The 19,104-nt window shown below is 38.6% G+C and overlaps 1 protein-coding gene and 1 non-coding gene across 2 annotated transcripts in view; one reads left to right on the top strand and one right to left on the bottom strand.

The window, feature by feature from the left end:
• The window catches only part of PRIM2 (DNA primase subunit 2), a 346,574-nt gene that overhangs the window by 102,169 nt on the left and 225,301 nt on the right, over positions 1–19,104 (bottom strand). The window lies entirely within an intron of this gene.
• On the top strand, positions 17,276–17,382 carry LOC115515202. The gene has a single exon (XR_003969232.1). It is a non-coding gene; the product is annotated as a U6 spliceosomal RNA (small nuclear RNA).

Raw genomic sequence — 19,104 nt, 5'->3', positions numbered from 1 at the left:
GGGTGGCTCAGTCGGTTAAGTGCCTGACTTCGGCTCAGGTCATGATCTCGCAGTTCGTGAGTGAGTTCAAGCCACGAATCGGGCTCTGTGCTTACAGTTCAGAGCCTGGAGCCTGCTTTGGATTCTGTGTCTCCCTCTCTGCACCCTCCCCTCCCCTGTCTCAAAAATAAATAAACATTAAAAATTAAAAAAAAAAAGTATTGTTGATTCTGCCAAGTGGTAAGATACAGTGATATTACAATTACATAAGAAAATGCTCACATTTTCTAGAGACACATAGTAAGGTATATAGGCATCACAGGACATTTAAAGTTTAAAAACTTACTTTAAAATACTTCAGCTAAAATACAAAGAATAAAAAAATAATAAAGAAAGAAAATGAATAAAAAGGGATAAACAAATGAAATAGGGAAAACACTACCTACTGTTTGATATGATGATGGATATATGGGGATTTGTTTTTGTATATGTTTGAAATTTTTCATAATGTAAACATTTTAAGAAGTATTTTCCCCATCTGTCTCATAAGTCATTGTGATGATCATTGATCAAAAGTATATAAAAAGACCTAAATATACATCAGGCATGTGATAAATGTCAGTCTGGAAAACAAAGAAAAAAATTAAGGAATCCAAGTTCTAAATTAGGAGTCTGTAAACTAGGTCCAGCCTATAGGAAAAATTCAGAAAGCTGCCTGTTTTTGTCAATAACAACACAGTCTCATCCATTCAGTTAGATATTACTTATGTTTGCTTTCATGCTACAGCAACGGAGTAAGTGCAACTGAAACCATATAGTCCACAAAGCCAAAAATATTTACTTTGTCCCCCTTCAAAGACAGGTCACTTACTCCCATTCTAAATTCTGTATTTTCATTGTCTCTTTGGGAGTAAAGTTGGCCTCCAAAGATTTTCTGAGCCTTTCTCCTTAGAATTTACCAAGGATTTCCTATTCTAGCTTCTTACAATTAAAAACAAAACCACCCACAAAGCAGGGTTTAAGTAGCCCCATGCCTTTTTCCTATAAGTGAATAAAATCATTCCATAGCTTTAGGGTAGTTGCTACCCTTATTAGATTGAGTAGTCTGCTAAATCTAGAAACTTATAATGAAAGTAAACAAGTCAAAAAGCAGAGGTAAAAAAAAATACAAATAAAAAAATCTATTATTATTTTACCTCAAGTTCCCTCAGTTTACTAAAAGAGCCTGAGGGAAACAATATATTACATGTTTCAACACATCACAACCAAAGGGTGTTTTTGTTTAGGGAAGAAGGCAGGGAGACAGGGAGAAAACACATACACACACAGTGCTGGGAATTTCTTTCTTAAGAATCCAGCAAAGAACACTATAAACCCATGGGCCATTGTTTCTAACTATAAACTTCTGTATATTTTGGATTAATAGTTTAAACACATTTCTTTGGCAGTCTTCAACTTAGCTTACATAACCTTCGGGTACACCCATGAGCTGATTAGTAATTTAAGGCCTGAGAAAAGCAAAGTTTCAGAGGGAAATACACTAAGACACGAATGAGTTTAATATGCAAGTACACTAGCTAAAGGGCATAATTAAAACTACACCAGTCCTTTAAATCTACATAATTATGTCCCAAAGACATTCTCATTAGTATCTTTTACTTTGCCACTAAACCAGAAACAGCCTCAGGTCTATAGGGTTGGGAAATAAATATAAAATAAAAAGTTAAGGAATATTCAAGTCAAATAAAATACCTGCAAAATTCAATTGCTGACCTTTCCTTTCTTAAATAATTATAAAATCCACCAGTCAACAATCACTGCTAGTGAGTCCACAACAAAATCTACCACCATAATATCCATAGATTACCTTATGCCCCAAATTTCAGAGGGGAAATAACCAGAAATGTTTAATAACTATTTTTAATTTTAGGAGAGAGAAAGCTGCTTTTTCTGGAAATGTCTACTAACCACCACTTCCTTTACTATGCAATGATAACTGATATTTCTAATGATCAGCCTGCAGCAGTTCCAAATTCTGAAGTTCATTCTAAATCATTAAAAAGAAGATGAAATTATGTTCAGATACTTTCAGCAGTGAGTACACTTCATAATATTCTCATTATTTTAAGACTAGTAATATATTTAAGATACATAGGGTAACTGTCCATCAAGAGACTGTTCAAGTCAGACATTCACAGGGGCCCTACTGAGAAGCTCTTACATTACAGGCAACAATACACAGGGAGGAAAAAAATCACTTCTCTCCAAATCTAGGGCATGAGACTACAGGAGGTATTAACAGAAATTTTGTCCAAGAGCTTCAAAGAATTTTAAATTCCTTTTAGGGAAAATACTGGCCTAAACAGTGACCCTTTCCCCCCCCGCCCCCCACTCCCCTGTTCTATTGACACTGATTAAATCTTCTGAGAAAGAAGCTAAGAAGCAATTAGAAAGCTACTGTTAATAATCCAAATGAGAGATGGTGATGGTGTGGCCCAGTGTTGTGACAGTAGGGACAGTCAGAGATGATAAACTTTCAAGGTTGAGCCTAAAGGATTTGATGACAGCAGAGGTATGAGAAAAAGAAAGGAGTCAAAGATTGTGTACATGAAGGTTTTTGCACTGAGCAACGGAGAGAATGGAACTGCCATTACCTGAGACAGAAAAGGCTGCAGGTGGACTTGGACGGGGCAGGTTGGTAGACCAGGAGCTCAGTTTTGGAAACTTCAAAGTTTCAGATGCTTCAAACATTACTGCGTGTGTATGATCTAGTGCACTTAGGAATCAAGGCCCAGAGCTCAGGGAGAAGGCTCAGCTGAAGATATACCTCAGAAGCCTTAAAAGGAGGGGAGTTCATCTATGGAATCAGTATACATTTTAAAAAGATCTTGTGCTCTGTCTCTGTCTCTCAAAAATAAATAAATGTAAGGTAAAAAAAATTTTTTTAATTTTTTTTAACGTTTATTTATTTTTGAGACAGAGAGAGACAGAGCATGAACGGGGGAGGGGCAGAGAGAGAGGGAGACAGAATCGGAAGCAGGCTCCAGACTCTGAGCCATCAGCCCGGAGCCCAACGCGGGGCTCGAACTCACGGACCGCGAGATAGTGACCTGAGCTGATGTCGGACGCTTAACCAACTGAGCCACCCAGGCGCCCCAGATAAAAAAATTTTTTTAAAAAAAGGTCCTCCATTATGTTACCAATAGCCTTCCTATAAATATTTCATAGATCACGAAATACTCATTTGTCTCAATTCTGTATATCCAAATCCTGTCATCTTTCAAGGTTCAATTCAAGCATCAATTTCCTCATGAAGCCCTCTCTGAGTACCCTGGGTGGATGTAATATCTCACTCTTGAGCTGCCTTCATAGTGTACTTATCACTTTCTATCTCAAATTAAATGAGAACCAAGGAAAAATTTTATTAATTATCTACTATACATTAGACAGTGTGTTAATAAGCAGTATACTAAGAGTATTATATGCAATCCCTGTACCAATGCCATCAGTATCTTCATCTGAGGGATGAGAAAATTGAAGTTGAGAAATATCAGTCACACAGTTAAAAGTTAACAGATGAGGTCTGAGCTCCAATCTCATTCCAAAGTATACATTCTCCCTTCAGACCACATTGCCTTCCAGAACTACTGAACTAGCTCAGGGGGCTAGTGTTTTATTTATTATGTTATGAGAAAGATTTCCAAGTATCCAATAAATGTTACCTGAATTTAAACCTGAAAAAAACATAGTCTTCACTCCTCAAAAAGGGTAATTCAATAGTTGGATTCAATAGTTGGGTAATTCAATAGTTGGATTATACTAAGATATCAGTCTAGTATAGACTATATTCCTAGAGGCTATGAGTCATGTCTTATGCATATTTTTTCATTCACCTCTTAAAACATTAGTATTTATATGGAGAGTTTAATTAATATGAATATATAACTTCTCCTACTCTAAATAGAAAGATTATGTGAACCTTGGAGCTTCCACTTACTAGGAAATTCACTGAGCTTCAAGGTGTATCTTTGTAAAACTCAAATAATGATACTACCCACTCTCATATGATGAATTCCTGAAATTAAATAATTATTTACATAAAGTGTCAGTCACACTACAGGACTCAGTAATTGCTAGCCCATTCTAACAAATTACTCCAAATGGCTTAACTATGCCAGAAAATAGCAAGCTTACCCTAAATCAGTCATCTTTCTAAGAGTCACTTAAAAAATGGGAATGCTGGATGGTTCAGCCAGTTAAGCATCTGATTCTTGATTTTGGTTCAGGTCATGATCTCAAGGTTTGTTGAGTTCAAGTTCTGCATCAGGTTCTGAGCTAACATTGCAGAGCCTGCCTGGGATTCTCTCTCTTCCCCCCCCCTCTGCCCTTCCCCCCCCCAAAAAAAATAAATAAAATAAAAACTTAAAAATAAAATAAAATAGTAAATGTTTCCAAGAATGACATTTTCTTACTTCATTTGCCTCTATAAACAACCTTAAATATTATATCTCCTATTAATGGCTGTTCTTTCCCTCACTGTAGATAAACCCTACAAACATTTTAAAAATATTCTCTTTTTGGATTTTGGCTTATTTTTTATAAAAAGAAAACACCACAAGCCATTTCACCCTGGCACTCAGGGTCCACATGCTTTAAGGATGAGCCACCTTATAAGCAACAGTCAGAAGAGCAAATTATCTTGCTGGAGGGGTTCCCTGAAAGAATGACAACACGTTCCTGATCTTTTATCTTTCATGTTCCTTATACTTTTAAATTGAGAAGTATGTCTTTATTACTACAGTTAAATTCAAATGTGAAGGGAAAAGAAAAAGAAAGTGGCACACCTGGAACTTAAAAAAATTTTTTTAAATGTTTATTTGAGAGAGAAAGAGACAGAGAGACAGAGACAGAGAGAGAGAGAGAGAGAGAGAGAGAGAGAGCATGCATGTGCATAAGCAGGGGTGGGGCAAAGAGAGAGGGAGACACAGAATCTGAAGCAGGCTCCAGGCTCTGAGCTGTCATCAGAGAGCCTGACATGAGGCTCGAGCCCACGAACTGTGAAATCATGACCTGAGTCAAAGTCAGATGCTTAACCAACTGAGCTACCCAGGTGCCCCACACACTCTGGAACTTTTAATGAGGAAAACTAATAGCCTGACATAGTGAAGACCATTTTTAACCAAATACATGTTACAGAAAGGCTAGGTGCACAGCATTCTATGCAGTGCAATGAGATAGATGGAGTCTCTGCTACTTAGACACTTAATATGCAGTTGAGATTAAAAGGGATATTCAGGGAGTAGTCAATGCTGGTGCAGATATTCAGGAAAAGATCAACACAGGGGATGGGCCTTAGATGATAAACAGGAAGGGTTCTTTGGATCTTATTTAAATCTAAGTCATTCCCAGTAGTACAGAAATTAATTCATCTAGCTAACGCTTGGTTATTCAGAATTCCCTCCTCCATCAGAAAGTACAAGCTCTCCTTTTTTTCTAGATAATAAATTTATTCATGTGATGGGAAGACTAAAATTATCTTTTAAAAAAATCACATAAAATTTTGAGCAACCCTGAGTGTCAACATCTAAATCTAACAAAATATAGCTTATAAAATAATATTACATGTAAACCATATAAACCATACATGCTATGGAGTCCCTAAGAAAGGAATTATTATATTATTGGGGCGCCTGGGTGGCTCAGGTGGTTAAGCATCTGACTTTGGCTCAGGTGATGATCTCACAGTCCATGAGTTCCAGCCCTGTGTCAGGCTCTGTGCTGACAGCTCGGAGCCTGGAGCCTGCTTCAGATTCTGAGACCCTTTCTCGCTCTACCCTTCCCCCACTCATGCTCTTTCTCTGTCTCTCTCTCTCAAGAATAAACATTAAAAAAATTTTTTTAAAGAAAGGAATTATTATTGGCTGAAATGAAACATAATACAACTGTAAACAAAGACTAAATGGGATTGCCACAGTATTATTGAAATTAAGTCCTTTATGTAAAAGGCCTCAAGGTGCAACCAACAAAATTAATAATTAAAGTACATAAAACTATGTTAAAATAATCTTTAAGTGTTGAGTTATGAGAAAGAGCCCATTACTAAAGACAGATTTTTTTTTTCACTATTCTTAGAAGGTTCATACACTGAAAAACAATGGTAACAGATGAAGAATGTCTTACATAAGGTACATTTTGGAAATCATCCTGACTCTAGTTCTTTTCAGTAAGAATTTAGAAACTGCAGAAACATACTGGATGAATTCATGTGTGGCCAAGGCAATGCTTTGCAAGGGATAAGGAAACAATAACAGGGGACAGAAAGTAGGCTTAAGTATTATGACATCCTTGCAACTCCAAGGATTAGGCTAGAGTGTTTCTGTAGTCACAATATCACTAAAGAATGAGTATACCAACATCAAAGAAGTAGGAGACTCAAGGCTTTCATGGTAAGTTAATACAGATGTACCAGGAAGCAAGAAGAAAGGGCAATCAAAGTGCATATAACATTAGCAAAAAAGAAGTAACACGTCTAACTAAAGACAGAAAGAATGGGACATTTCCTGGAAAATGAGGAAAAATACTTTATAATCTCTCTTTTTTTTTTAATTTGAGAGAGAGAGAGCGAGTGAGCATGAGCGGGGGAAAAGGGGAAGAGGGGAAGAGAGAGAGAATCTTAAGCAGACTCCAGGCTCTCAGTGCAAAGTCTGGTGTGGGGCTCAATCTCAATAACCTGGGACCATGACCTGAGGTGAAATGAAGATTCAGATGCTCAACTGACTGAGTTACCCAGGTGCCCCTTTAATCTTTTTCTGAATTATCTTGAGTGAAATCATTTTTGTTAGTTAGTGAATATGATAGTCAAATAAACTATTTGACTATCCAAATGACTGTCTTAAATTTTTGTTTTCCTAAATATTTTCAAAGAGAATTTTCAAATGGCTTTAAAAACTGAAGGTAGAAATAAAAGTGAAAATGATAAATTCATATCCAAGAGAATTTATCAATATACATTTTTTTCCTATGTGGGTAAAGAAACATCACACCTATGATAAAATTTAAAACCATCAAAGGGAAATGTACACATCACCTTTAAGCAGGTTTAAAAGTATATCATTAGATCTAAATTACCATAGTTATACCAAAAAAAAAAATGTCTTTAATGAACAGTTCCAGTGAAATGTCAGTTTTTACTATTACATATGCATTAACTCAACAATATTACGTAGTCACTACCTAAGCTAATGACAGTGATGTATTGTTTCATAAATATTTACTCATTCTGACAAACGCTTTGTTTTCCACTGCACTGTCTGAATAAATCTAATAGGATAAAATATAATTTATTTCCAGTGTTTTTAATATTACTATGAAGCATATCTGAAATGAATTTTCATCATGAAGTTTATTTTAAAAGGATTTGGGAAATAAGTGTTTATTTATAAAAAGAAGTTCTCACTAAAAACTGTCCAAGGAAGGGGAAGAAAAGACAGCTAGATGAAGAGAAAGCTGGAGTTTTTGCATGGTGATGACAAAGCTGATCTGCCAGAGGCAAGGCTAGGACTTCAGTGTATAAGGAATACTTTTTTGAGATCCATGTGAAAATTTAGAGAATGAGGATGAGATATAGAATCTATTTGGATAGTTGAGGAAGTGTGAGACAGACTGAACCAATGCAAAGGAAAAAGAGAAAGAAAGGTGGAAATAAAAAGTTTTTAGGTACAAGATGTGGAGGAAAATTAAAGGACATAGTAGCTTAAAGAGGACTAATTGAGCTCAAAATTCATGGACAATATTGTAGACATCAATCATCTCTCTTTGGGGTATCTTTCCAGTGGGGATAAAAAGCCAGGAGCTCTTTTGAGATTTTAATTGAGATTTCCCTTTCTCAAACTTTAGGATCTTGACTAATTCACAGCATCCTCAGGTCCAGGTATAATTAACACAGTGTTACTTTAATCACCCTACTAAGCTATAGGGAGCAAAGGCCTGAGAAAGCCCCAATCAGTCCTAGAGTGATCACAAAGCCTGGTACATTTAAACCATAACCTTTCCAAAATGAAGGGTCTGAAAGCTGAGATGCAGTGAGCTCAGTACAGGTCTCAGTATATGCGCAGGTCCACCAAGACATGGCTTCCCACCTGATTTCTACGAAGTCTTATATAGGATCGGGAGTTAGCCTCAACCTATAAAGGTGCTCCACTGTCTCCTGCTGGCCTTTCCCAAATCCCTAACTTTTTGGCTAAATATGGCTTCATTGCAGGTCAACTTCCAGAAACCCAAATCACAATATCCAAGAGTACTAAAATCCAGTGTCTGGTGTTTCTCGGCACATTTGGACAGTTTTCTCACCACAAATTTTCTTCATTGTAAAATGGTGAACACTGACATTTGCTCATTCCAGTTCTACTAGATATGATAAATGACAATGCCAGGCCCAGAGATCTTATGCAAAACTCAAGTTGTGGTTAAAATGGCATCTTTTAAGTTTTCCCTGACTATCCTATTCAAAGTACATTCCCTATCTTCTCTGCAAATTTTTCTCCAAAAATATGTAATTTACTTTTTTCTTTACTGTATCTCTCACATCAGAGTATCAACTCCAGAGGGCTGAAATTTTTGTCTATTCTGTTTACTAGTATATCTCTAGTATCTAGGAGAGTGTCTGGAACTAAGAGACACTCAATAAATATTTGTTAGATAGATGACTAAAATCCAGTCTTAACATAGCCACCTAGGAAAAGACAGGTTAGCCTGCACATACTTGAGATAATACAAAAGAAAACAACAAGCTTGTTCTGAAGACCCTCGGTCAAAAAGCAATCTACTTGTTAGGCTGCCTCATCAATATCATCCCAACCATTCAAATTTTTTAACCCGAGTATCTATGCCTCATCCTTTGTGGACCTATATTCTCACTTAAAAGCTGGCATTCTTGCCAGTCCAAAACATGAATCATCTAGACCTCCTCTTGAGCAAACACCCCTCTAATGCCTTACCTGGTTAGGGTTCCTACTCTTCTAAGTCACATACCACCATAATCACACCATTAAGGCACAATCATTCTCAGAGTCCCCAGAGCCACGCAAACTTATCATCTCTTACTATAAAAGGAAATGCAAGTTGACAGATACAAAATAGATATTTGGTTATTTTTTAAATAAAATGAAATCCTACTTTACATAGAAGTAAACTAATTGGAAAGATGATGCCAAGTATTTTTTGTTTTTTAATTTTTTTTAATGCTTTTTTATTTTTGAGAGAGAGAGACAGAGTGCGAGCAGGGGAGGTTCAGAAAGAGAGGGAGACACAGAATTCGAAGCAGGCTCTGTGCTCTGAGCTGTCAGCACAGAGCCCAATGCGGGGCTCAAACTCACCATGAGATCATGACCTGAGCCAAAGCCAAATGACTGAGCCACCTAGGCGCCCCGTATTTCATTTTTTAAAGCAAAACAAGAAAAAACGTAAATCAAGGAAGATTTATAGGAACATGACGAATGATAAAGACATAAAGGGTTAAAAAATCAAGACAGTACCCTCTCCACACACCAAGCCCTTAAGAGCTCCTAACGGCTCCAAATCTTCCAAAGAGGGGAAAATCCTTTAGTATCAAAGTGTGACCCATTTTATTATTTTCTTAAAATTTTTAATGTTTATTTTTGAGAGAGAGCGAGAGAGAATGAGTGAGGGAGGGGCAGAGAGACAGGGAGGAGACACAGAATCCGAAGCAGGCTCCAGGATCTGAGGTGTCAGCACAGAGCCTGGCGAGGGGCTGGAACTCATGGACTGTGAGATCATGACCTGAGCCAAAGTCAGATGCCTAACTGACAGAGCCACCCAGGCACCCCAAAGTCTGACCCATTTTTAGAACTTCTTCATCCCCAATTTATCTAGAGACAATGTGCCACCAAGACATGGTCGGTGAAACCTTAAACTGGTACCTTCTTATTGTCATTCTCTCCTAAAAGCAACGTATATATTAGCAATAAGATTTTAACCTACCTTTTAAAATGTTAAATGTCATTTTAATACAACCTAAACCATAAGGTATCACTGATAAGACAGTTATAAATAAATGATTAAAGTTTAAGTCTTCTACTTTTTATCTCATTTTCATAATTAAGAATTAAAAAGCATTTGGAGTAGAACACCAAAAGCATTTAGATTTACTAATGCTAATTTTTCCAGAATAGTTTTGGGAGGGAGGGATAATAACACCTGTTTTATTCCAAAGATAGACTTAACACAATACATAATTTGAGATCTAACTAGCTATGACAATTCATGAAATCAAGTCTAAACTGCTCAAGTCAATATTTAAATAACTGTGTTATCTAAAATTTGTATTCCAAATGCAATGAAAGGCATGGAGATAAGACATAAACCCTTAACATGCACATATCTTTATCATATATTAAAATGTTTAGAAGAGAGAATGTAACAAATCTTATACCATAAAACTTTAAAAAAATATATTCTAGATGACTTGGTAACTGCTAAAGTTACCTCTAAAATTTGTACCCAAAAACAACAGTGACAAAGATTAGACTACTTCTGCAAGAAACTACTTTTTATTATATTCAAATTACTTTCCCAGGATGTCACTAATGTGAATATTCAAGCAAAACAAAGTTTGCTTTGAAAGAAAAAACAAAAACATAATCAACTATCATAATTAACATAACCACTTAGTAGACTAATTAAGGTTTCAGACTACAAGTTAAAAGACTTATAAATATACTGAGAAAACATGTGAATGATCGTAGAATAATATATTTATTATTTCTAAATTACTATTAACTAATATTGGTTTAATGTTTTACTAATTACATAGTATTGCATGTATATACATATTTCCTTGCAACATTTTAGCAGGCATTACTATTGTCCCCATTTTAACTTACGATATAATTGAAGCTCAGATGATTGAACAAAACTGAAAACCTCTGTTGTTTTTTTTTTTTTAAGATTATTTTTTTTAGGTTTACTCATTTTGAGAAAGTGTGTGAACATGAGCAGGGGAGGGGCAGAGAGGAAGATCAAGAATCCCAAACAGGCCCTGCACTGTCAGCAAAGAGCCCGACACGAGGCTCGAACTCACAAACCATGAGATCATGACCTGAGCCAAAATCAAGAGTCAGACGCTTAACTGACTGAGCTACCCAGGTGCCCCAAAACCTGTGTTCTTAATTGTGTCCTCTTAAGTCTATATGGTTGATCACACCAATGTCAACGTAAACAACATGTCTGTTTTTCTTGAGAGTGCTGGGTAAAAGCACAGGTTGTAGAATAAAATAGACCTGGGTTCTAACTGGGGTCTGATCATTGACTACCTCTGCCACCTGGGGAAAAATCATTAAATTCTCCATAAAAGGAGGGTAATATTTACTTTGCAGTGTTGTTGTGAGATTAAATGAAATAAGGAACATAGGAAGGATTTAATAACAGCATGCCTGTTTTGCCAGTTCGTGAGCCTGAATAAATTTTACCTTCTGCCCTTTCTGCTTCTGCTCTAAGGCCACAAGACATTGCTAGAGAAAGCAACAGAACAGTGCTCACTTAGCCAATCACAAATTTATGGCCTAGGACAGTTTTCTCATTAGTAAACTAAGACGTAAATAAATACCTATTTCCTAAGACTGTTTTAAGGATTCCATAAGATGGTGCATGTAAAATATTAATTATAGCGCTTGGCATATGCTAGGCACTTGGTAAATGACCAAATTGTAATCATTCTGTAGCTTAGCAATCTTTTTTATTTATTTTAGGTGAACTCCTTAGCATACTTCCAGAAAGTGTTACTCTACACTCTCTTCAACATTCCTTAAGCCCTAAATGCATCAGATCTTTCTGGTAAAGAATTTGCCTGCCTACTTTATTGAAAATATGGGCAGTCAGCATGACCTTGCCCAGCTCTTTTCTTCCTTCAAACACTCCTTTACCAACTTAAAATCTCTCGTACATTCTTCAGGTCTCAGACAAATAGGGATCCTCACTGAACTCTTTATGCAATTCATTCATTCATTCAACAAATTTTACTGAACATCTATGAACACTTTTCAGGTGTTGTGCCAAGTGCTGAGTATGGTGGTTAAAAAAAAAAAAAAAAAGGCAGAAATGGTCCCTACTCTCAGGGAGCATCATATGGGAGGGGAGATTGACACTATAGATAGATGTTTACAAATTCCCTTTCTCTTTCCTCAAGCCTTGTTTCCTCAATTATTCCAGCATATCCTCCACTTCCAAGAGTTTCACTGATTCTGCCCTCGCCAACATGAAAACAATCTTTGTTTGGCCCAGTCATCCTCTATAGCTAATATGTTCTATTGCCCTTCTTCCTAACTTCTCAAACTTCTAGAACAAATACTCTATTTCCATTGCCTCCCTTTCCACATAAGGCCAATAAAGACTAAGAAACCTGTGTAACTTCCTAAAAATATCATCCATGCTGAAAGTATCAAGTACACCCTACTTTTGAGATTCTTCTCTTTCTTAGTGCCTAGGATCCCAGACTGATAATTCTGCTTTCACTTTAGGTTTCTCCATTTCCATTCCAAATGGTGATTATTCCTTTAAAGTTGAGTCCCCTGTTCTCTAAACTTCTCTCTATACTCTCCATCTGATAGCTTATTTACCCTCAAAGGATTTTTCTCTTATTTTTATTTCAATGACTCTCAAATCCACATATCCATTTTTCTTCTCAAAGAACAAGGCCTTTCACAATACAAGTACGGAATAAATAATCACAGAATGAAATCAAGAACAAACAAGCCAACGAGTCAACCAATAAGAATTTCTACTACGTTAAAGGTGGGGGCAGGGCACAAATCAGAGAACTCAGCCTCCTTATGAATTTTTGCCCCCTTTTGCTAATTAAAATCAAGAGCTCCCACGAACACAGCCTGAAATACATTCCATTAAGCTATATCCCTTGAAAATTTCCTAAAACAAATTATCTCTGCTGGAATTTGGTCCCTAATTCCCTTCTTTCCCTTTAAATTCCCTCTCCATGACACCTTTTAATAAGCCAGCACAAATTTTATTCTACCTGTAGAAACTTTACTGAGTACTCCATGTCAATCTAACCTCTCTTTCCTATGAATGATTCACACTTACAATATGTAAGAATCTATACCAAACCTTGACTGAATCCTCAATCAATAAAGTACAGAGATGTGACTATACATCTACATACATGTATGAAATTACCATCCACATTCATATGATTTTCCAAAGGTATGTATATAATAGAACCAAATCTGAACTCAGTCCGCCTCTATATCTGTACCCTATATTAGTTCTTTCCAACATTTTTCATGTCACTAAGCACACATAAAATGATATTTGTAAAGCACTCTACAGTAATGGCAGAAACTGCTCACAGTTGAAGGCAATTAGCTTTGAGTAACCCAGGTCTAGCCCAGCTTCATCAAGGGTTCAAGGGATCAACAGTGGAGTATACTGGAAATTCACTAGCTGTACACCAGATAAGAAACTCTGCTGTACACATTCATTCATTTGGTATATACTAGGACCTGCCATATAACAGGGACTCAAATATATATACGTGTGTGGCTTACTGATAAAGGACAACACTGTTATGTTCAAACTGCCTACAGGAGAAAAATGAGAGCTGAAGATTTTCAATGTCTATATTTTTATAACCAATTTATATAACGCTAGTTCATAATCTTTAGTGTGCATCAATTTCTCCTGGAATTCTTGTTAAATCACAAATGGTGGGACCCACCCCAGAGTCTGATTCAGAGAGCGTGCATTTCTAACAAATTCCCAGATGATGAAAAAGCTGATGCTGCTGGGATAGGTCCTGGGAGAACCACTGGTCTTAAAACCAAAAAACCTAAGCAATAAATATGACCCATACTTACACCACCACCCTCAGCCAACTATTTAATCCTTTGGTAGTCAAATTTTGATGACATAAGTCTGTTTTAAGTCATGATGCAAGCTGGATTCTAGAACAAAAGATAAGGTTTTTAAACAGTGCTAAATGTTCCTTGACCCAATTATAACAACATGTAGTAGACCTTACGTATGCAATCATCAGGGACAGGAATTTCAGCAACATAAAATGTTCATGAGATACATATTGTGCTTAATATCCAATAGAGCCCGGTCAAAGCAATTCAGAACAACAATACTATAAGCAATCTGATTAAGAGGACACATTGCTTTGAATTTATTAGAAGAATTATCCAGTCCAATTTAATTCTTAAAGCTAGTGGCTGATACAATTTAATATTTAAGTTCCAAGTGAAAGAGTATTTTAGGGGTATGTTCTTTTCAGGCTTTAAATAGAGGTTTGATTAATTTTATCTCTTAAACACAGGGTGAGGCTTTTTCTCAGGTAGACTGGCATGTAAATTAAAATTACAAGTAAGAACAACTCACATAAAACTATCCTGTAATTAATTAAATCTATTTTACTTCCATAAAGCATAGGTGTATTTACTTTATGAATTTAAGAAATTGTGTATGGAATAAGGCATTTAAAACTTCAAATACCTCTTACAGAATCATTCACAAATCCAAAGAATCCAATTTGGCAACCTAAGTGCAATTAAAATTTTTTTTAATGTTTATTTAGTTTTTGAGAGACAGAGACAGACAGAACCCGAGTGGGGAAGGGGCAGAGAGACAGGGAGACACAGAATATGAAGCAGGCTCCAGGCTCTGAGCTGTCAGCACAGAGGCCGATGCAGGGCTCAAACCCATGAACTATAAGATTATGACCTCAGCTGAAGTCGAATGCTTAACCAACTGAGCCATCCAAGCACCCCTCTAAATGCAATTTTAAAATGTCCTCACGCCCCAGTGAGAAGGGTAACTGAAAAGGCTTTTGTTTTTCAAGTTCTGATCTAAGAGAGTGACATAAGAAGAACCTACACTCACTTTTTCCATGGACACACAAATCCACAGCTCTTCATAAAACACTTCTTCTTAAAGAAGAATGGAGGGCTGACTAAACAGCTTCTGCACTACAAAGGAGAGAATGGCAAGAACAGCAAGAGAGGCAGATACAAGGTAACTAACAAAGGGAATCCCCTACTGGAATGCTGCGGTGGGGAGGGAAAGCATTGAGGGACCGGAAGCAGGTCACCTGCCCTGGAACACAAGAAAAAGAAAAAAAAAAAAAAAAAGCCCTAATTTAAAAGAACAATGAGCATATAAAAGAGCCATCCCTATAACACTGCCAAAGGGCAGGGGTGCTGCTGGAACTCTCTGTGGCTCTAAGGGACTGGTGAAGACCATGGTTTACACTTTCCCTCTACCTTGAGAGGGCAGAATGGGGCAGAGTCTGGTCCCCACAGACAGCTTGCTGCCTTATCCAGCACCATGTCCCTAGCCCACATCAGCCCCTGAAGGACCAGGGAAAAGAAAAGAAACCGTGGTTTCAAAGGGCAACTAGCGTACAAAAAAGCCAGCTCTAGAACTTGGCCAAATGGTGGGAAAGAACTCTCTCCAGGTTAGAGTGGCTGGCAAGAGCCTTGGTTTATATTCCCCCTTCATCCAGATGATATGAAAGGGGGCAGGGTCCGCGCATCCTAACGGACCTGCCACCTCAGTGAGCCCTGATACCCTGGCCTACACCAGTCCTAGCCATTCCACCAAGGTGGCCCCAGGGCAGTGCACACATGGACACCCCCAAACACTCCAGGTTCATGCCACATCAGATTCAGGCAGCTTGCTGGGACACATCCAGTGCAGAGCACTCTGGGGCCTCCCAGCCAACACCTGCCTCAGTTCCAGCCATGTGACAGGGCGCACCCTGTGCAGAACACCCAGGACACCCAACCCAGGGGCACCTGGCTGGCACTGTCAGTGGAGCACATGACTTGATCTCAGGGTTGTGGTCTTGAGCCCCATGCTGGGTATAGAGAACACTTAAAAAAAAAAATCTTAAAAAAAAAAAAACTTCTATTATTATTATTTTTTTTAAAGGACACTCAACCCATCCTCTACTCCAGCTACCCTGAAGGGCCCTCCCTGCACTTAGCAGCCTGGGTTACCGTGACTTATACCCACTTCAGTTTCAGCTATCCTGCCAGGGTACCCTCAGTGTGGAGAAACCCAGAATCCCCGGGTTGCACCCACCCCAGTATTGGCTGTCCTGCCAGGGTACCCTTTGCATGGAGGGCCCAGGGACCACAGTGACCCATAACTACTTCAGCTTTAGCTATAATGGCAGGGTTTCCTCTGTGCAGAGCGCCCCAGGACTACCCCAGCCTGTGCCCACTTCAGCTGCAGCTGTCCTGCCAGGGCAACCTTTGCATAGAGAGCCTTAGGACGAACCCCAGCCTAGGCACACATGGGCCACACAAACAATGACCATACACAAAATCATTTCTTCAAGTTTAGAAGCAGCTGTCCCACCTAATTCATAGAAACAAACACAGAGAGTAAAGCAAATTGGAGGGACGAAGGAATATGCTTCCCCCAAAACACAAAACCTCAGAAAAATAAATGAAAAAGAATATTCCTGGTAAATAGTTTAAAGTAATGATCATAATGATATTCACTGGAATGGAGAGGAGTATGGAATAACTCAGTAAGACCTTTAACAATAAGAGAGAAAATATAAGAAAGAACCAATCAGACTTGAAGAATACAATAACTGAAACAAAAAAATATACTAGGGGGAGGCCAGAGTAGATTACTGGATGTAGAAGAACAGATCTGTTATCTGAAAGACAAGATAATGGAAAGTACCAAGGCTGAAAAGCAAAAAGAAAAAAGAGTTTTATAAAATGAGGATAGGTTAAGGGATATCTTGGACAAAATTAAGTGCTCATTCACATTATAGAGGGCCCCAATGGAGAAGACAGCAAAGGGGCAGAAAACGTATATGAAAAAATAATAGCTGAAAACATCCCTAATCTATAAGAAAAAATAGACCTCCAGGTTCAAGAACCACAGAGTTTCAAACAAGTTGAACACATGGAGGCCCACGCCATGAAATATAATAATTAAAATATTAAAGGTTAAAGATAAAGAGAGAATTTTAAAAGCAGCGAGAGAAACAATAAGTTACATACAAGAGAAATCACATAAAGCAATCAGCTGATTTTTCAGCAGAAATTTTGCAGGCCAGAAAGGAATGGCATGATGTACTATTCAAAGTGCAAAAAGTAAAAAAACCTGTGATCAAGAATACTCTATCCAGCGAGACTATCATTTAGCAATGAAAAAGAAATAGTTAAAAAAAAAAAAAAGTTTCCCAAATGAAAGTTAAAGGAGTTTATCATCACCAAACTGGCCTTAAAACAAATGTTATAGAGTGCTCGCTTTGGCAACACATATACTAAAATTGGAATGATACAGAGAAGATTAGCATGGCTCCTATGCAAGGATGACACGCAAATTTGTGAAGTGTTCCATATTTTTTTTAACAGAAGACCACGGGGGAGGGGAAGGGAAAAAAGAGTTAGAGAGGGAGGGAGGCAAACCTTAAGACACTCTAAAAAACTGAGAATAAACTACGGTTGATAGGGGGTGGAAAGGAGGGGCAAGTGGGTGATGGGCACTGAGGAGGGCACCTGTTGGGATGAGCACTGGGTGTTGTATGGAAACCAATTTAACAATAAATTTCATATTAAAAAAAATAAAATAAAATGTCCTAAATATAAAGTTGCTCATATTAGACATATGAATAAATAGAAAATAGGTGAATAAAAAGATGTAAAATATGATTCTCTCTCTCTCTCTCTATATATATATATGGTAGAAAAGGGAGTTTGAAGATGGCGGCATAGGAGGACGCTGGCCTCACCGCGCGTCCTGCTGATCACTTAGATTCCACCTACACCTGCCTAAGTAACCCAGAAAACCGCCAGAAGACTAGCAGAACGGATTCTCCAGAGCCAAGTGCAGACGAGAGGCCCACAGAAGAAGGTAGGAAGGGCGGAGAGGTGGTGCGCGATCTAGGGACTGGCGGGAGGGGGCGGAGGGGCAGCCCACCGGCCAAGCAGAGCCCTCGAGTCTGGCTTGCAAAAGCCGAGGGGCCTGATGGAGGGTCTTCCGACAGCAAGCAGGACTTGACATCTGGAAGATTACAAGCTAACAGCTCTGCTCGGAGAACGGGAGGGCTGGAGGACAACGGGAGGGAGAGTTGTTGAGCCCCAGACCACAGAGCTCAGCATGGCAGGGAACAAAGGCGCTCGCCACCGCCATCTCCCTCACCCATCCCCCAGCCAAAATCCCAAAGGGGACCAGTTCCTGCCAGGGAACTTGCTTGCACCGCGCAAACACCCGACGCTGTGCTTCTGTGGATCCATCCTTCCGACAGGTCTGCCTCCCTCCCAGTGCCACATGGCCACTCCCAAAAAGGACCACTGAAGGCAAAGCGAGCTGAGTCTGCCCCTCTCACCCCTGTGCACCTCGCTGATCCACCCCAGCTAATACGCCAGATCCCCAGCATCACAAGCCTGGCAGTGTGCAAGTAGCCCAGACGGGCCACGCCACCCCACAGTGAATCCCGCCCCTAGGAGAGGGGAAGAGAAGGCACACACCAGTCTGACTGTGGCCCCAGCGGTGGGCTGGGGGCAGACATCAGGTCTGACTGCGGCCCTGCCCACCAACGCAAGTTATTCAAGACAGCACAGGGGAAGTGCCCCACAGTTCCGCACCCCTCCAGAGACTATCCAAAATGACAAAACGGAAGAATTCCCCTCAAAAAAACCTCCAGGAAATAACGACAGCTAACGAACTGATCAAAAACGATTTAAACAATATAACAGAAAGTGAATTTAGAATGATAGTCATAAAATTAATCTCTGGGCTTGAAAACAGTATAAAGGACAGCAGAGAATCCCTTACTGCAGAGATCAAGGGACTAAGGAACAGCCAGGAGGAGCTAAAAAATGCTATTAATGAGCTGCCAAATAAAATGGAGACGACCACAGCTCAGACTGAAGAGGCAGAGGAGAGAATAGATGAACTAGAAGATAAAATTATGGGAAAAGAAGAAGCTGAGAAAAAGAGGTAAAAAATATCCAGGAGTATGAGGGGAAAATTAGAGAACTAAGTGATGCACTAAAGAGAAATAATCTACGCATAATTGGGATTCCAGAGGAGGAAGAGAGAGGGAAAAGTGCTGAAGGTGTACTT

This window comes from Lynx canadensis, chromosome B2, assembly GCF_007474595.2.
Source record: "Lynx canadensis isolate LIC74 chromosome B2, mLynCan4.pri.v2, whole genome shotgun sequence".
NCBI classification, from domain to species: domain Eukaryota; kingdom Metazoa; phylum Chordata; class Mammalia; order Carnivora; family Felidae; genus Lynx; species Lynx canadensis.
Note: the sequence above shows the minus strand (reverse complement) of the source record. Positions and strands in the feature narration are given on the sequence as shown.